A 17092-nucleotide genomic window follows, 5' to 3' on the forward strand; every position below is an offset into this window, starting at 1 on the left:
CCCAGCCGTGCCCGAGCCGCCCCAGCCGCCCCAGCTGTGCCCGAGCCGCCTCAGCCTCAGCCGTGCCCGAGTAGCCTCAGCCCGAGCCGCCTCAGCTGTGCCCGAGTAGCCTCAGCCTCAGCCGTGCCCGAGCCGCCCCAGCCGCAGCCGCCTCAGCCCCAGCCGTGCCCCAGCCGTGCCCCAGCGCAGCCCGGCTCCGCCGCGCCGTCCCTCCGGCTGCCGTGGCTGCACCGAGCGGCTGCGCGCCCGGAGCCCCGGGGCTTCCCCCGCTTCCCGGCCGCCCCCCCGGATCTCTCCTGATGGATTACGGAGACAAAGAGGGAAGCCGCCCGTTCCCAGCGCGGTAACCTGCCGGCTCCGGCGGCACACAGCCCTTCCCACAGCGCCTGCCCGGAGAGCGCAGCTGCCGCCGGAATTACAGGGCGGTCTGCGAGAAAGCACGAGACAGAAAACCCTCTCTCTTGCTTACTTTTTGCACTTCACTTCGAGATTAATGGCATCCCTAATGCACCAACACCACAGAACGAAGATCTTCCATCACCGTCTCCTCCCTTTTGCATCTTACACAGGTGCAGTGCGGCTTAGAGCTAAAAAGTATAACCGGCCTCGTTTTTTTAAAGCATTCACCTGCCCACAAAGCTGTCCCACACTCATTAGAACATTGCCTGGCTAAATTACTCATTACCAAAATGAATGCCAGGTGTGCTATGCCTTGCATCCACCACATTCTGCAACAAAACCGCGGTTCAACGCGGTTCTCACATCCATCTGTTTCTAGTAAACTGGAAGTACCTAGGTTTTAACATTCATTCTTTGAACAAGGCTGTGAACCTCTATGAAATACCTGGAAAGAAGGAGAGCCTTCCCATAGTTCTTATTCTAGGACCTGATGCTTCTTTCTGCCTTTTCTACAAAATTGAAGGAAGTGATGTATTAAATATTTTAAGACGTCAAGTCTTGAAAGAAAGAGATGTAGGTTGGTAGGTGTAAACTAACCTTCACTGCACCTGAAGCATTTTTCCCCCGGGAGCCACAACAGGGCAAGAGGACATACTCAGCCAGCCCTGGACCAGAGCCCTGCCCTTCCATGGAAGCTGTTTTCGAGATCTGGGAGGGATTGAGCCCCCAGTGCTGAAAATCCACACTGCTTGCAGACACCAGCCAAGAGGCAATGGTGGTTCTCCCTCTTCCTATGAGGTTCCTGCAGCAAACCAAAGCAATAAGTAAATCTGAACACTCTAACAGCTGGTGGCTGAAAAATGGTAATTAGGGACTGAAAGACACTGGCACCAAATTAGAGACTATTCCTGGAAAACAGGCATAGCCAGAGCCAGAGAGACAAACTATACACCAGGAAGAAAGGTTAAAGACAACTGAATTGTCTTCAACGACCAGAATAGGCACCTTTGTATAAAAAGCTCTTTTCATCCCAGCTTCAGGTTCCCTCAAAGTTTTAAAACATCCTTCCAGTGTCGCCATAAATAATAGTTAATTTGAATAATTCTTACCAGAGGAACCCGGAAAAGCAGCATCTCCTATACAGACATTTAAGAGTTGAAGAAATGTTTCAGACCTATTTAATCCTAATTTCAGCTTTCCTACTACTGCCAATGTCAGCATTCCAGATATATAGTAGAGCTAAGGCTTTGTACTTTAGGGGCAGAGAACAGGGCAGAACTACATTACGCAGCTCATCCTGGTTTGTTTAGAAATAAATGCTGTAAAGTTTGACAAGGGCAATGGTAGATGTTGCGCAAGATTTAGCTGAAGTGATTTGCTTCACTGGAGGGAAAAGATGTATTCTATCTACAGGGGAGTAATTTAGAGACAATTGTAGTGGCCATTAATAAAATACATGAAGGCCAAAGCAAAAGGAATGAGGTTTGTATGAGTCTCCTGTACTTTTGTACAGTGCTCTCCCACCCCTTCTCCTTGTCCAACTTCTCTTCAGTTAACAAACTAAAATAGCTCCACTTTTGTTGAGGCCGTGCTGGCATAGAACAGCGCCATTGAATTTTGCCATGCACCTGGCTATGTGCCAGACCTTTATACACTGTCAAAGAAAAAAAGGGTGTAAAGCCTATATCCATAGGGCACTGAAGGAGCTACTCTTGCATGCAAAGCAAAGAAACTGGAAACCTTCCTGGATGGACTTGCCAATTCTTACTCACATAAGAAGTCTCTCATGTTGTAAACCCACAGGTATTTGTGCAAGCCATGAAGGATTAGTGCTGCTGAATTTTGAAGTCCCACCTGCTGGAGTCAGGTTGTTATTTAAAAACATGGGTTTTTTTCTCTAAAATATAAAATAGATGCTTGTAGGCTTTCTGGTCATAAAGTAAATTTTGAAAATATTTTGACTCAAAGCTAAAAGATTTTTTTTTCAAGGGAAATTACATCTCAAGTCCCCTTAGCCTCTTGCAATATTTTACCAACTCATATAATTCTGAATGCTGAGATTTGGCAATGTGAAGTCAAAGAACTAATTACCTAAAAAAGAGTTATGGATTGGATCCCTAAGGTTATACTGAACTTCCAAATTCTGGCAACAAACACTCTATCCATTAGTATCAGACTGCTGACTACATCACAACCTTACTCTCTTTTTTAAAAATGAACCTTAAATTCTTAATCTCTCACTTTCTTCTCCAGCTGCAAAAGTAGGCTGAAAACCTTCTTTCTTCTTGCTGAGAAATTAAAAATTTATAAATAGGAAAGGATTTAATTCTTTGGAAGATGGAATAGTATAGTATCTCAGCCAAGCTCTCTTTCCTTATTTTCTCCCATTACCCTTAAAAATTCCCCATCACTAGTGCTGCTCTATAGATTGATCTGCTCTCAGAGGCAGTAAAAAGAGAATGGTTTACAGCTCTGCCTGGGATCATAACATATGGCTTCACTGATATGTAACTTCCATAAACCCAACAGAGCAAGAAGGCACAAGATGAATCAAGAATCCCAGCTAACCATATAGGCAAAAGCACCACCATCACCCATGGCAATTCCCCGAATTAGAGCCTGTATTCATACAGGGGCTCCCATGCCAAGGGTTTTTATTGTCCTTCTGTGAATTTTGTGCAGCAAAGAAACAAGGTAAGTGGGAGAACTAAAGCACAGCACACTGGGATGTGTCAGAGTGCCCTACAGTAGTGATTTTAGTCCAGACAAATGGAAACACAACATTCTATCTCTGAGATACATTTTGAAATCTTTTCCTGTTAGCATTATCATAATTTTTAAATGTATTTGAAAAGTTAGAGGAGCCCTTTCAAAGCATCTGTACTGGCTCCAAAATGGTTGCGTGACTGCAGTAGGACACATCCACCCAGGTATTTCTAACAGGTACTTCTAACACTGCCATGAACATGGTTCTGACAATCTTCTTGCTCCCATACTGCAAGGTTAGAAATGGAGACAAAGCCAGGCTGCATCAGTAGAAGCTGTTGTATATAAATGGAGGATAATTTTAGGTGTCTTCTTTATTTAAGAAGCCAGTATTAAAAAGAGGTATGAAGGATCACAAGGCTGAAGAACAACACAGCAAAGCAGACACTTTCTGTAAGTTAACACCATTAGGCATTTCAGTAAATTCAGGGGATTTTAATTTGTATACCAACACAGCTTCCATCTTGCTACATCTAATATCAGTCAACTCCATTTCATCTAAGTTGTCATATGACAGGATGAGAACAAGGACAGTCTGGTGACAGCACTGCTTACATTAGAAACAAAGGACAGAGGAAGGTACATGTCACTGCATATAGGTTGCAACTGAATGAATTGTTTTCTCGCAGCAACTTAATTTAGGTAAGAATCAACTACATTTTAAAGGGATAAAAACCTCCTCCGGTTTATGAAAAATAAAAATAAAAATTACCATGACATTTATAACAGAATTACAACAGCAAGGAAAACAGATCAAGTTAAGGTTGGTACTGTGACCGTAATTTCATGCTGTAGTTCTTGGGAAGGAAAACAAAGACTCAAATGCAGGAAACAAAGACCAGTATTAACCGTTTTTCATCTCTTAGATTTTGTTTTGGTTTGTGGATTTTCCAGACGATTTGTGCTGTATTTCATGCTGCATATTACAAACTCTTGCTCAGAAGATACCAGCTTAAGGCATCATTCTCTCATCCAGAAGGCAAAAATGTGGTTTGCCATGATGTACCGGACTGATAACTGTCTGCACAATCTACCTATTTTGATGGTAATTACTGTCCTCTTCAAACCAAAACCTGAAGCTGTTTTGCAGTCCTTTCTGAAGAGGGAATTAAGGTCTCTGTGTAGGAAATTTATTCCAAAGCAGGTTTCTTGTATTTTAAATAGTTACATATGAAAATAAGACTGCAAAAAAGGAAGAAGAGCTAATCGAGATGGGTTAAAAACACAGACAGTATAGTTCTTTTCAATCTTTAACTACAATATTCTAAAAATGCCACTGTGCCAGCATTTTAGATTAAGTCCTTAAAATGAACTCTGATGGTATTCTACATTTCCCAGTCACAGCAACTATGGATATAAAATATTCTCTCCAGCTAGTAATTTAGTAGCTTAAAAAAGAAGCAGTTGTTGGGGTTTTGTTTGGTTGGTTTGTGTTTTGGGTTTTGTTTTTATAATATCTAAATAAAGAGCAAACTGTGACATTTATTTAAATCAAAGGCTTTAATTATAGTTGGCACACAGCCTCAGGCTGCCCATGGCCATCTTTGGCCATTCTGTTCTCAGTCACACTGATGACTTCAGTGAATCACTCCACATTTGTGACAATGCAAGCAGGAACATAATCTGAACCATTTACAAGATGGCCTAAACTAGCAAAAGACTCAGTAATTTATCAGTGTCATCATAACCCAACATCCACTTTGAGCTCTTTCAGCTTTAATTCCCAAGAGCTTACAGACACTGCAGACACCTGAAAGGGAACCACAGAAAATTTTTGAGTTTAAAAGAGAGGTTGAACCCTGCGAGTCCAAAGCCCAAAGGGCTCAGGGGAAGAGGAAATTGCCAAGTTGGCTGCTTGGTAGTTTTAAAGTTTCTGCAGCATCTTTCTGCAGCCACATGAGTCTGTGAGGGAAGAGGCCCACAAAGGCTGACCAGCTCCTGGGCAACGCCTCGCAGGGATAAAGCTCTGCCTCGCTGCACCCCTATGGATCAAAGTCTGTATTAGGAATAAAATCTTTTCATTAAATTGGGTGATAGAATACAAAAAGATTTTGTGATGGTTTAAAATCTTTCTTCCTGAATATCACAAATAAACTAATACAGTCGTATGCTTGGGAACTAAAATGTAGGACAACTAAGAATCTTAAAAAGTCAGGACAATTAATCATGTTCTGCTGTCTGAACTGAGAAACAAGCAAGTAGCAGGACACAAAAAATAAATCATAACTTTAATGCAAGATGATTCATGTTAATTATCGAGAAGCAAATGCGGTAAATGGGACTAGAAAGTTGTTTTTTTTAAAAAATCCTGTTAAACCTGATACTACTCTTTAATGTTTACATTTTAATGTTCCTGGTTTAAGACTTTTTTAAGGAATTACTTGCTGCTATACTTGCTGATGTTTTAACACTCAAGAGACATCATGCAAAGAACAACCTAGATGCCTGTTTACACTGCAATCAGAATTTAATTTTAACGTGTTTCTCTTGTATTTTCTCCTAGAAGAAAACACAGTTCTATTAGTGAAGCAATGTAAAATCATAGAAAAGTACTATGGAACAGTGAATTTGTAATTTAATTTAAATATTTTTAATTAAAACCTGGCACAGCTCCAGACCAGAAAGGCTAAGTTGTGAATAATCATTCTTTCACAAGTCTTGTCAAACAAAGTAAGAAAATCCTTGCTTTTCAGTTGCTTCCAAAACCTCATTCAATAAAAATTTACACTGAACAAAAGGAGTTGGAACTATCAAGGCAAATGAAACTACAAAAATATTTGAGAGGCTTAGGGCAAACATGGCCATTGCTTTGCACTGTTACAATCATTAGTGCAAAGCGGCTGCTGTCCTGCAGACAAACATTAGATGGCACTTTGGAATTCAGCAGTTCCCACAGAGAGCTGCACAGCACATACTCAACAGATGAAGTGTGAGACATGAATGTGAGCTACTTTTGATGACAGACAGAGAAATGACATTTCTGCAAAAGCGTGCTTTTTGGAGCTGGAAATATATTTTCAACCTGCACGTGTAAAGCTATAAAGTAGTATGTAATTAAGTTTTGAAAAAAAAACCAGATCATAAAAAGAATAAAGTCATTCTTCCTCCAGACAGAGGGTCCATTTCTCAGTTGCTGAGTTCCCTTTTCATTTTTTATTGAATCATTTGCAATCTACTTTTTAAACTAGACTCGCTGATGAAGTTTTGTACAAATACTTCTCAGATAACACATCAGATTTGGAGTGGATTCAGCTGCCTGCCAGCAGTTCTGAGCCCCAAATAACTCTCATAAGTGGGGTTTAAGTAGTTTGCTTATCAAATAAATCCCTTCTGGAGAGAGTTGCACAGCTTCTGATTCAGCTGGTTAAGATTCAGCTTCTCAGTTGTTGTTGAAATTGATACTATTATTCTCATTCACTGGTATCTGTGTTTTTACCATCTAAGGCCTTAAATGAAGACTGAAGAACAATCACAAGGGTGAAACGATTCAAGAAACAGAAGAACTAGGAAATGTAAATTCTAGCTGGAATACTACTCGAGTCCATTTTCAGAGCCTCTCATATGATATATACCATGATACCTGTTGCACAGTCTTTTTCTGCTATGGAATTCCTCCTGCAATCCATGAAGCAGGTTGTAGGATTTCCTTTAGAATTTGGGTCATCCCAGCAGAAAGGCAAACAGCAGGAGCTCCTCAGTGATGCCACGCTGTCACTTTGTGAAGTCTCTATCTGACACCTGCAGCAATTCCAGGAGAGCTCCTGCTCCACCAGCAGCACTGCCCCAAGCAGGGCTTTGGGCCCGAGGAGCACCAGCTCCTCTTCCAGCTTCCACTCTTGCTCAGGTGTCAGCCAAACGTCCTGGCTCTCCCCAGGAACTCGTGCTTTCACAGATATGGGACGACATCCATAAAAAAGATGCTCAAGCTTCAACCTCCAAGCTAAATGCAATTATTATCATGTCCAACACTGGAGAAGCCAGATGGGAACACATCTCCCTGGAAAGCAGCTGAGTAATGGCTCCTGGTGCAGTTCCTAACTGCTTGGGATCCCTAGCTACTGCGGGGATTTCTCGGCTCACACTGAATGCTGATCTAAGAACTCATTCTCTCATGGGAATCATATTCCCAAATCTCCCTCCTCCTTCCCCCCCAGAACCTCTGAATAGTTGCACATATGCAGCAGCTGAAACCCGACCCAGGTCACTCCTGGAAGCTCAGTAACTCTATTCACACTGAATTTGCAGGGTCAGGCTGAGGGCAGAGCAAGAGCCCCTGTAACTCCCAGGAAGCTGCAGGAGCCAAATTACAGAGCTACAGAGCCAGGGGAGCTGGGCAGGGGCAGCAGCAGATGGGCCCTGAGGTGACTGACACCAAACCACCTTGTGCCCCACCAGCAGAACACAGGTTTCTGTGGGTTCCACGGGGTCTATAAAGGAGTGAGGATTATCCCTGCAAGTTCTTTCTGCCAATCCTGGCAGAAGGAGAACATCCATGAGTTAACGACCAATGAGTTTTTCTTTGCTATTTGGCAATGTAGCAGTAAATAGTACTGCAACACCAGGGAGAGCTGTCATGAACTGACAGCACCGTTGTACCTGACCTTACCTGTAAGGCAAAAAAAAAAAGAATTTTCCATGCTGTCAGTCCCTTAATATGAGCTCTAATATGTTATATAACACAAGAAGCCAAGAGGCACTACAAACTTGAACTAATTGCATAAAACTTCACACGCAAAGATGGGACTGCAGAAGAGTTTCTTCACAAGGTGAAGGAAGATTCACTGAAGCTCAGAACTCATCTTTGCTTTTTCCCTGCATATATTTAAACACATATACAATATTAAATCACCCATTATATACAATATTAATGCACCCATGTTCTTACTATCAAAGCACTGGAAACAGTCTCTATATTCTAGCAGTCTGGACTACATCAGTGTGGAGCAGAGAATCTTAAAGTAATGAAATACAGACAGAAGTGCTATTGTTGCCCAGGCTAACTCAGAAAGGTTAACTTGATGGTATTTTCTTAGAAAAGCAATTTGAGCTAATCTTCTTGTATTTTTTTTTAAATTCTCACCATGTGTTCTGGTGTGCTTTAGAGTTCACCTTTTATTTGAAAATAACCCTCAATTCACTAAATGTCATTTTTGGCTGAAGTCATGGGTACCTGAGATTAACATAAAGACTGAAGAATCTTGGTACTTAATTATGGCTTAAAAATACCTGCCTAAGAAGAAAAAAAAAGTCAAACCTGTTTGTTTTCAAGCAGGTGTTATTTCTCTGGAACATAAGCTGATATATAAATGATCCAAACTGTAACTATGAAAATGTTCTGTAGCTTTTTTCCATAAGCCAATTTTCCTTGAACAGCCATAATCATATTTGCAAAGTGAAAAAAAATTAATTTTTATTAACTTCGTTTTTTTATATAAGAGCACCCCAAGAAACCCACCACTGTGAACCTAAAAGAATCTCAATAACAGTCAAATGTAATAAATTTTTAATTATTGGATGATTTTGTGAGTGTGAAGGCTTCTCAGATCAACCCATGCTACTTCTTACAGGCACCTAAGAGTCAATACATCTGATAAGAAAAACCCTGCACCAGCATGCAAGGGGCTGACTTCTGTTATTGTACCATGTGAGATTTGGCAATTCCCACAGCTTCCCCACCTGTAAGAAGGGGATAATACCTTTTTCTGACAGAAAGCCCTCTCAAATCCCTATAGGGCACTACAGGATCTCTGAAGTCAGAGTATTGTTACAGTGCTTTTGCTGGCAACGGGCGTTTATTGAATGCTGTACTTTATTTTGGTTATGCAACATTGACAGGAATGAAGTTGTCACCACGTCCTGATGGGAAACAATCTTTGAATGCAAACCCTGTTCAGCTCCCCAGATGATCAGATTTGACTGAGCTTCTCTGAAACCCATGGAGCCATGCCAGTTTAAACCAAGTCAGGATATAGCCTTGTGTTTAAGTAAGTATCACATGTCCAATGCTTTATTAAAAGTGTGTATACATATTTTTACATATATATATATATATATATGAGAGAATATTCTTTATTAGTAGTAGGTTATGTTCTGTGACAGCCTGTGACAGCACATACCCCACATGGGCATGTCTCTATCTCCTTCTGCCCAACTTCAGCTCCCACTGTGAAGAGCAGCAGAAGGCTGATCTGGAACCAGGTTAAATAAAACCAGGTAGATTAAACTAAATATTTCATACCTGAAGAGCAGCAAGATTTCTCAGGCTTGTAAAAAACATGATGAACTAGATACTTGAACATGCAGAAGACACGTGATAGGTGCTACTCACCAGTGACTTACTGGAGTGTCCTGCCCTGGTCAACTGATCAAAAGGCAAAGACTGCCAAGACTCCCACGGCCTGAAATGCTCTAATAACCAATGCACATGATTCACCTCTGAAGTCAGAGAAGCAGACACAAATACACAGAAGACACCACTCTTCTGTCTTCAGTACAACCAGAGTTTCACTTCCAAAGCCCAACAGCAGTGACCGGCCACGTGGGTTCCACCACTCAAGGCCAGAGACAGTCATCATTAAAACCTGCAGTGAGTTTTAGGAGATTTTATTACCCCGATAAAAGATCTGTGACCAAAGTTTCATTAAAGGTTAGATTTTCCAGACTAATGCCAAGTTTTCACCATGTAACTAATGATCTTTTGTCCGGAGGGTTCTTAGTCTGAAAGAACACTTGATTTGACCACTTCAGAATCTGCAGTAACACATGTATAAATCTGCATACCTTCCCCAAGTTCTTCAGTTGAAACACCCTAATTCATGTCACTGGCTGCACACTCAGCAACAAACTCTAACTGCAGCTACAGCAGAAGCCTGGGGAAGCTGCAAGACTCTCACTAATATTAATGGGAGACATTTCAACAACAGTTAGGACCTCTCATTGTGAGAGCAGTGCTTCCCAGAAACCCTTCCTATGAGAAAGTTTCCTCTTAAAGAACAATCTCAGCTATTTCTAACTAATAGCTGAACAAACCACTAATGATTTGTTTAGATTGTTCAAGTAATCAACTTCTCCCATTAAAACATGTTCAAGGTAATTTTTAGAAAAAAATATCCACACTTAATGCAAAATCAAGAAACCTAAGCACGCACTTTTTGGCATTTTCAGCACATCCCTGACCTCATTTGCAGATTTGCTATTTCTCTTTAAGGGCCAAAAGACACAATGGCACAGACCCTCACAGAAAAAGTCAGCAAGTGCACCAGAGTTCACATGTTCCATTCCAGTATTTGAAATTCACACTCACCAGGCAGAACTCACCAGCGAGTGGCTAACTGGGCTGTCTAGAACAAGGAGTTATGGTTATGGAACAAGTTTAAAGCCGCTATTAAAAAAAAAAAAAACAAAAAACCTTAAGTAAGAGTTCCAGAATTCATTAATTAAAATCAATATTTTCATAAGACCTTGATTTTGTCTTTTGAGGACTTCAGAAAACTGTTACAGCAGCCCTGGCACATTGCCCACATATATAGTACTTTTCCTTGACTAAAATCAAAAGCGAAAAAAAAAAAAAAAAAGGCTTAATTTTCTGTTCTAAGAAGGGAGCAAGTGTGGTATTGTATATTAAAAAAAGTGCTGAGAGAGACTCTATTTATAAAGCCTTGACTATACACACTTCCCTAACAAATCCCTTTGGCAGATTCCACTTTGACAAACAAACAACATGGAAAACTGATGCCTGGTTGTGAAGATCATTAAAGATTATTTGTCACTCTCATAAAACGGAGCTAACCCTCATTTTTTTTTGGTCCAAATTCTACTCAGAATAACTAGATTATATATAATCACCACACGAGATCCAAATGGAGAAGCTGATATGTGAGTTACTTTGCAATATTCCTTACAACAAGCAGTGGAATGGGGTGGTCTGCAGCACTCAGCCCCTGCTCACTGAAACAGCCCCAGAGGTGGATTTCTCTCCAGGGTGTGAGCAATCCCCACACACAGCAGAGCACAGAGAGCCTTTTGCTTTGTGTACTCTGCACAAAGAAATGTGACACAGAACAGCAGAGATGAATAGATTATATATTCTGCATAAGACTGAATGTACAGCTTTTATCCTTCAGTTAAACACTATTTAATTCTAGTAAGTCAGGGAGGAATTTGGCCCTCGGTATATTTTATGAAAATTCGCACAACTAACCTTACACTGATTCTTAATTGTGCATATTTAGCTGTTTAACTATTTTATTTCATACACGAGGTACTCTAAAATCCTCAGTGCTAATTATCAACGAATTAAAGCTTCCCAAACCCAGTGGCAGTGAGCTGAGCATACAGAGATTCAGTCTGGGGTCACTTACAGGGGCTGTTTCTCCGTAAGAGTCACGTACACCCCAGCAACTTAAAACTCTTTTATTAAGTTTTCTTGGAAGTGGTTAGACCTTAAGCCATTACACTGCAGAAAACTCATGCTTCATCAGTTTTGTGGATAAGGAATTTCATTCTGAAGCTATTAATCAGGCACTTTGCACAAAATCATTCAGAAAAAGTGAAGGTGAACTTGTCCTTTTCCTATAAAAAATAGGTAAGCACATCTCCCCTCTCCCAGCCCAGCTGCTCATCAGAGCATAACCACCTAGAGCTCCCACCAGACATGGTCAGGTTTTAGCCTAACCAGTGCAGGCTGCTCCTTTCACACGGAATCCAAAATTCAAGCCTCCACTTGTACAAAAACACGGCAGCTGTTACTAGAAAAGCAGTGCTAACATAATATAAGGTAATTCTGCCTCAATGCAGCTCAATACAAGTATAATTGTAAAACAGTCTGGTATAACTGGGAAACAACTTTTAGAATCCCCATAGCCCAGAGTTTCCTTCTGAATTGAACAATGTTTTCTCAGGAAACAGATCTTTATAAATGGTACTATTGCTTCTGCATGACTTACCTTGTGTGTCAGAGGGGTTGGAGAGCTGAAGTAATTTAGAGACGTAAGTAGTTTGTCATTGCACATTTAAACAGTTAAAGAACGTGTATCAAGCAAAACAATATTTGGAAATCTAAAGCTACCCACAAAGCCAGTTTGCATCATTAAAATACTCTATCAATTCACTGCACATGAGAAACAAATTATGAAGTCCTCTCTGCACAAACAATAAGGCTTTGCAGGAGGGAAATCCCTGCTTTTCATGCTGCTCCCTCTATTCAAAGTCCAGCTATTTCTAATGGAAATTTTGTTTGCTATGGAGATTATGATTCAGCCTTCTTTTACAATCACCAGCACATCACCAGACTTACAGCAAGCGCATAGATTAGAGGGGGGCGCGAGGATCCCTCCTCAGGGTTTTTACTCAAGTATGCACATACTTTTTAAAGTATCCCATGAGCTCAGAGGAAGAGCAGCTTCCAAGGCAAGGCTCTGAAGGGCGAGCTGAGCCCATGGAGCACACACACACCCCAGTGCTGGGCTGGCAGATGACAAAGGCACGCGGTAATGAAATGCTGACAACACACGATGCACGACTGTCTGGAATGGGACACTGCGCTGGACTGTGGTGACAGGGAAAGGAGCAGGCTGTTACCTGCAGTACGAGCTGCTGCCAGGCCGTTGCCAGGGGCTGCCCATTGCCAATGTTGCAGATGCTCATTCGCTCTGCGGGCTGGTTGGCACGCTCCAGCTGCAGGGAGACATTGCGCCGCTCCTCCTCGAGTGCGCGGGTGAGCCGCTCGAAACGAGCCTCCTGCTCCTTAACAGACGCTAAAATGCTGGCAGCAGACCTGATATCATAGTCATCCATGACTGCTGTCAAACGCTTCCTGCCTGTTAACTGACCGGGGCAAGTGGAGAGGGTCAGGTAAAGGGTGGGGAGGGCACGGGGCAGAGGTTAAAGATAAAAATGCACATGGTTAGTCACCTTGCTGAAACAGCGATCACTCTAAGAAGCAAACTGCAGTGCTCTTTGGAAAGTATCCATCTTTCCATCCATTGATCTGATTTTAAATTAAAAGTAATTAATCTAAGACTTCCCTGTTCATAAAAGAAAAAAGAATGTGCCCACCTTTGAGAGAATTTGTATTTAATTCCTTTGATCTTTTTGCTAAAACTGCTCTGACAAGGGTTTTCATCCCTCTTGCAGAGCTAATTTCACTGTGCAAATAGTAATGTACTTAAAAGAAATATATAAAAAAAGATATGGCTTTAGAGGGAATGAGGAACATTCTCACTACAGACACCTGGAATTTTTGTCCTTAACAGTGTAAAAGTGAGAAATTTAACATTTTTAAGGACAGAAGCTTCATGGTAGAAGAAAACAGTTGTGTCCATTTTTTACACACCTGCCCTCCCTCCCCTCCCCAAACTTAACAGACAGTAGCTGAAGATAGTTTTCATTTTTTAATTATAGCAGCACACTGTACCATGGAAAACATTTTTAAATGCAGAGTGTGCAATTGCAGTTGAAATGCTTAATGACTTCAGCCAATGAAACAGTCCTTCATGCAGCCGTTTGCTAATAATGCAAATGAAAAAGCAAACATCTTCCATGGAAAACACACAGGTCTTCTTGTCTTTCAATGCAGAAAAAGGAACTCAGAAACCAACCAGGTGGGTTAGAACTTCTGCCTGATGTCTTCTCTAGCAGGGTTATGAAACAACCCATTTAAAACCCTACCTCCACCTGTATGGTGCATGCAGTAAAACTCCCCATTGATTCCACAGCATTGACCTGAACAGCATTTAAAACATTTTATGAGGAGTACAAAATCAGCAACACAATATAAGCATAAATTATGGCCTCAACAGAATCCTTCGTTAAAGTTAAACAAGTAACCCTTTACTATAACACCACTTAAAGCACCTCTGAGACTACCAGAGGCAGAACTGTGTCAGGCTCCTGTAATTCAAGAACTGTTCGTGTCCTGTGCTGAGAGTTAAGTCCTGAGAAATTGTCCCCTGATTTGCTGCCAAAGATTCTTTGTTTTCCATCTATCAACAAGGATTTTCATGAACACAGGTATTCATCGTTCAGTGCTTTTAGATGATGCACACTCTTGACTGATCCATGTTCCCTGACTGTTACATTTATCAGGTCTCTCTCCTGAGCAGATTCTTTAGTAGCTCATAACAATGTGGTCATAATACTGCTATGTTCCCAAAGAGGAGTATTAGTAGTGATTAAGCTGCATGTTTTTACAGTTTGTTGGGAACTCCTAAGCAGGCTCAAGATCTCCTTTCTTTTGTCATCTATGGTTGAAATAACCCACCGGGCCAAAAAGACACTGGGGCAGAAGTGACAGACCCAAATCCAGTGACACAGGCCCTGATTTCATGCAGAATAACCAGCCAGTAGCTCTGTGCTCATTGTTAACCTTAGTGAGATGCTGTTGAAAGGAGTGGGAGTAATATAAAATCATGTTAAGAAGTGTAAGGATTATCATGTACTAATATCATAATGTTTACTTATAACCATGACTTGAGAATTTCATGTTTGCAGACCAGGAAGCAGAAGTGACTTTTCTCATTTCTGCACTGATTTAACTTCTATTGAAATTCTGAAAGAAAACCAAAAACCACGAAGCGTTTTTCCAGATGTCACAGACTAGTCAAATACAGACCAAGCTGCCAAATTCTGAGCCCTCCAATAGATTATTAGAAGTCTATAAAACCTTCAGAGAGCACACTGGTTTCTGCGAAGGAGAATCACAACCCTCTAAAAGGGTAATATGATTCATGGGAAGTCACAGAAAACTCACCTGCTCCATCTCAGCACGATTTAGCCCTGGCACAGTTAGACATGAACACAGCCAGACTTTCTGGACCTCATCTGGCTTGTGTGCAGCCAAGTTCTGTGTTTCTGCTTCTGTGCTTCCCTGCTTTTGCACAGATGGAGACAGCTCTGTTTGTTGTCACTACTCCCAGGAGTCAGGCGTGCTCACTGACTCCTCGGAGTGTGAAAGAAGTGCAACTGCAGAGACCTGGGCACTAGCCAGATTTTGGGAGAAATATACCTGGGGGTGGCATTTCTAACCACTCATTCCTAAAGACAGCGCCAGGGGTTCTGATCATCACTTCCCTCATGCCAGAGCACATCAACAGCCTGGCTGCCACAGACCCAAATACACCTCATGGGGGATATTCCAGGCCCAAGAAGAGTCTGGATCAGCCAGGGATTAACAAATGGAGACGGGCTCCTTCGAGGTGCTGCAGAGCAGAAATTGAGGTCTCCTCAGTCCCTCCCCACAGGGGCCCAGCTTTCAGGAGCTGTCTGCAGCTAAAATTGCTCTTTCTCACATGCAATCGTGGTATGACACAAGAGTCATCTTCTGGGGGTCCCACAGGCTGGGTATGTCTGTGGACTGATCTCAAAAAGTGAATCCAGCAGGGATGTAGAAAGAAGATGACAAGATTTTATCTACAGTAACGAAATTTAAAACAAACAGGTTTCTTGTTGATCATATAATCCAAGTTTCCGTTCTAAGGAAAAGCATTAGCAACAGTGCAAGAAAAATCAAGAAGTCCCTCTTCAGAAGCAGTTACAGCTTTAATAATAAAAATAAAGTTAATGACTGAGCTGGTAAATAACTTTCAAGTCACATTTTGTGAATGTGACAAAGATCCCATTCAGAAAATCCTTAATGATATATGAGGATTTGATGCCACACATGGGAAGACCTAGAAAATTTGGGTCCTATAAATGGCACAAATCTTTAGAGAGATGTCCCTGCAGAAATTATAGTGTTAACCTCATTATAACCATAAATACTGTGCTTCTTTTCTTTTTGCAAAGAAAAACATGGGTAGAAAACAAACTGTATAAATTTTCAGATGTACAATTAGTGACCATAAAAATCCTAATTGCTATGCAGAAACAGCAGTAGGACCAATAACTGCCTTTTAAGAATTGTTGGACGTAGACAGACTTGTGCATTTCAAACGTTTTATTAGCAGATAAATACTTGCTTGCTGTTGATTTCACCCCTAATTATTTATGTAGGGTTTCAACAATTTACATTATCAGCAGTCTAAACTGGAGGAGAAAAATGAAAGTACTGACTCATGAGTCAGTTACTCAGGCTGCCACTTGCAATTTGCTACCATTTGTAAATAAATTAAAGTGCATTGAAAAGGGTATCAATAAATGAAAATATTAGACCCAGAGCAGCCAGGTAAAAATTATTCCTTAGGCTGCACTTCTAAACACAGCAAACAGTTGCCTACAGAGTATCAAAGGCTACGCTGACAGCAGCAAATCTCCCTCTCCTGCCTACGTGACTCTAAATACATTAGTGCTGCACCAGAGTTGGAGCAATAAAGAGGTGTTTATCCTGACTGGTCAACTAATGCATCAAAAGGCCCCTTCTAAGTCAATACAACCTGAGTGCTCACTGAGGATGAAAGTCACCACAGTGCAAAGGGCCAAAACAGGGCTCCTGCTCATTGCTAAAACCCCAGCTGACACCCAAGTCTGAAGCTCTTGGAAACACTGCCAAGACTCTGAGGGTCACTTGCTGCTCCACAAAAAACATGAGTCAACTCTGCATGCTAATTTTGCTATTATAGGATGTAGCTGACAGTGAAGAGTTTTTCAAGAGCCCTTCAGATTAAGAGGGGTCAAGTTCTGTGAGATTTGAGCACCTAAATCCTGGAGTCATGGAGAAGCTCAAATGCCCTGCACTTCAAAGTCCTGTGCCTTCCTGAGGAGATCAGGTCTGTGAGTGAGCTGTGTTTGGGGAGTGCTTGTCCACCCACAGCCACAGAACACACCAGAGGCTTCTCTCAGCTGCACAGAAGAGGCTCTCAGGGATTTCTCTCACCCCACAGCCTGGATGCTGAGCTCAGCTGCCCCACTACTGTTCTACCCAAGACAAGTCCCTCAGTCCTGCTGGCAGGAGATGTGTCTATGAGCATCAAGAAGCTCGCTCATAGAGCTG

General features: G+C 41.6%; 2 protein-coding genes across 5 annotated transcripts in view; one reads left to right on the forward strand and one right to left on the reverse strand.

The window, feature by feature from the left end:
- TANGO2 (transport and golgi organization 2 homolog) overlaps positions 1-17092 on the forward strand; it is a 423798-nt gene that overhangs the window by 281083 nt on the left and 125623 nt on the right. The gene's annotated exons all lie outside the window — the stretch shown is intronic.
- ARVCF (ARVCF delta catenin family member) overlaps positions 1-17092 on the reverse strand; it is a 251817-nt gene that overhangs the window by 139595 nt on the left and 95130 nt on the right. The window contains exon 1 of one of the 4 annotated variants that reach the window (XM_066331419.1): positions 470-652. The exons of the other annotated variants lie outside the window; for them this stretch is intronic. The gene's annotated coding sequence lies outside the window, so the exon portion shown is untranslated. Of the gene's footprint in view, positions 1-469; positions 653-17092 lie in introns of those variants that run through there. 4 annotated transcript variants of the gene reach the window in all.

Source organism: Sylvia atricapilla, chromosome 17 (genome assembly GCF_009819655.1).
Source record: "Sylvia atricapilla isolate bSylAtr1 chromosome 17, bSylAtr1.pri, whole genome shotgun sequence".
Taxonomy (NCBI): domain Eukaryota; kingdom Metazoa; phylum Chordata; class Aves; order Passeriformes; family Sylviidae; genus Sylvia; species Sylvia atricapilla.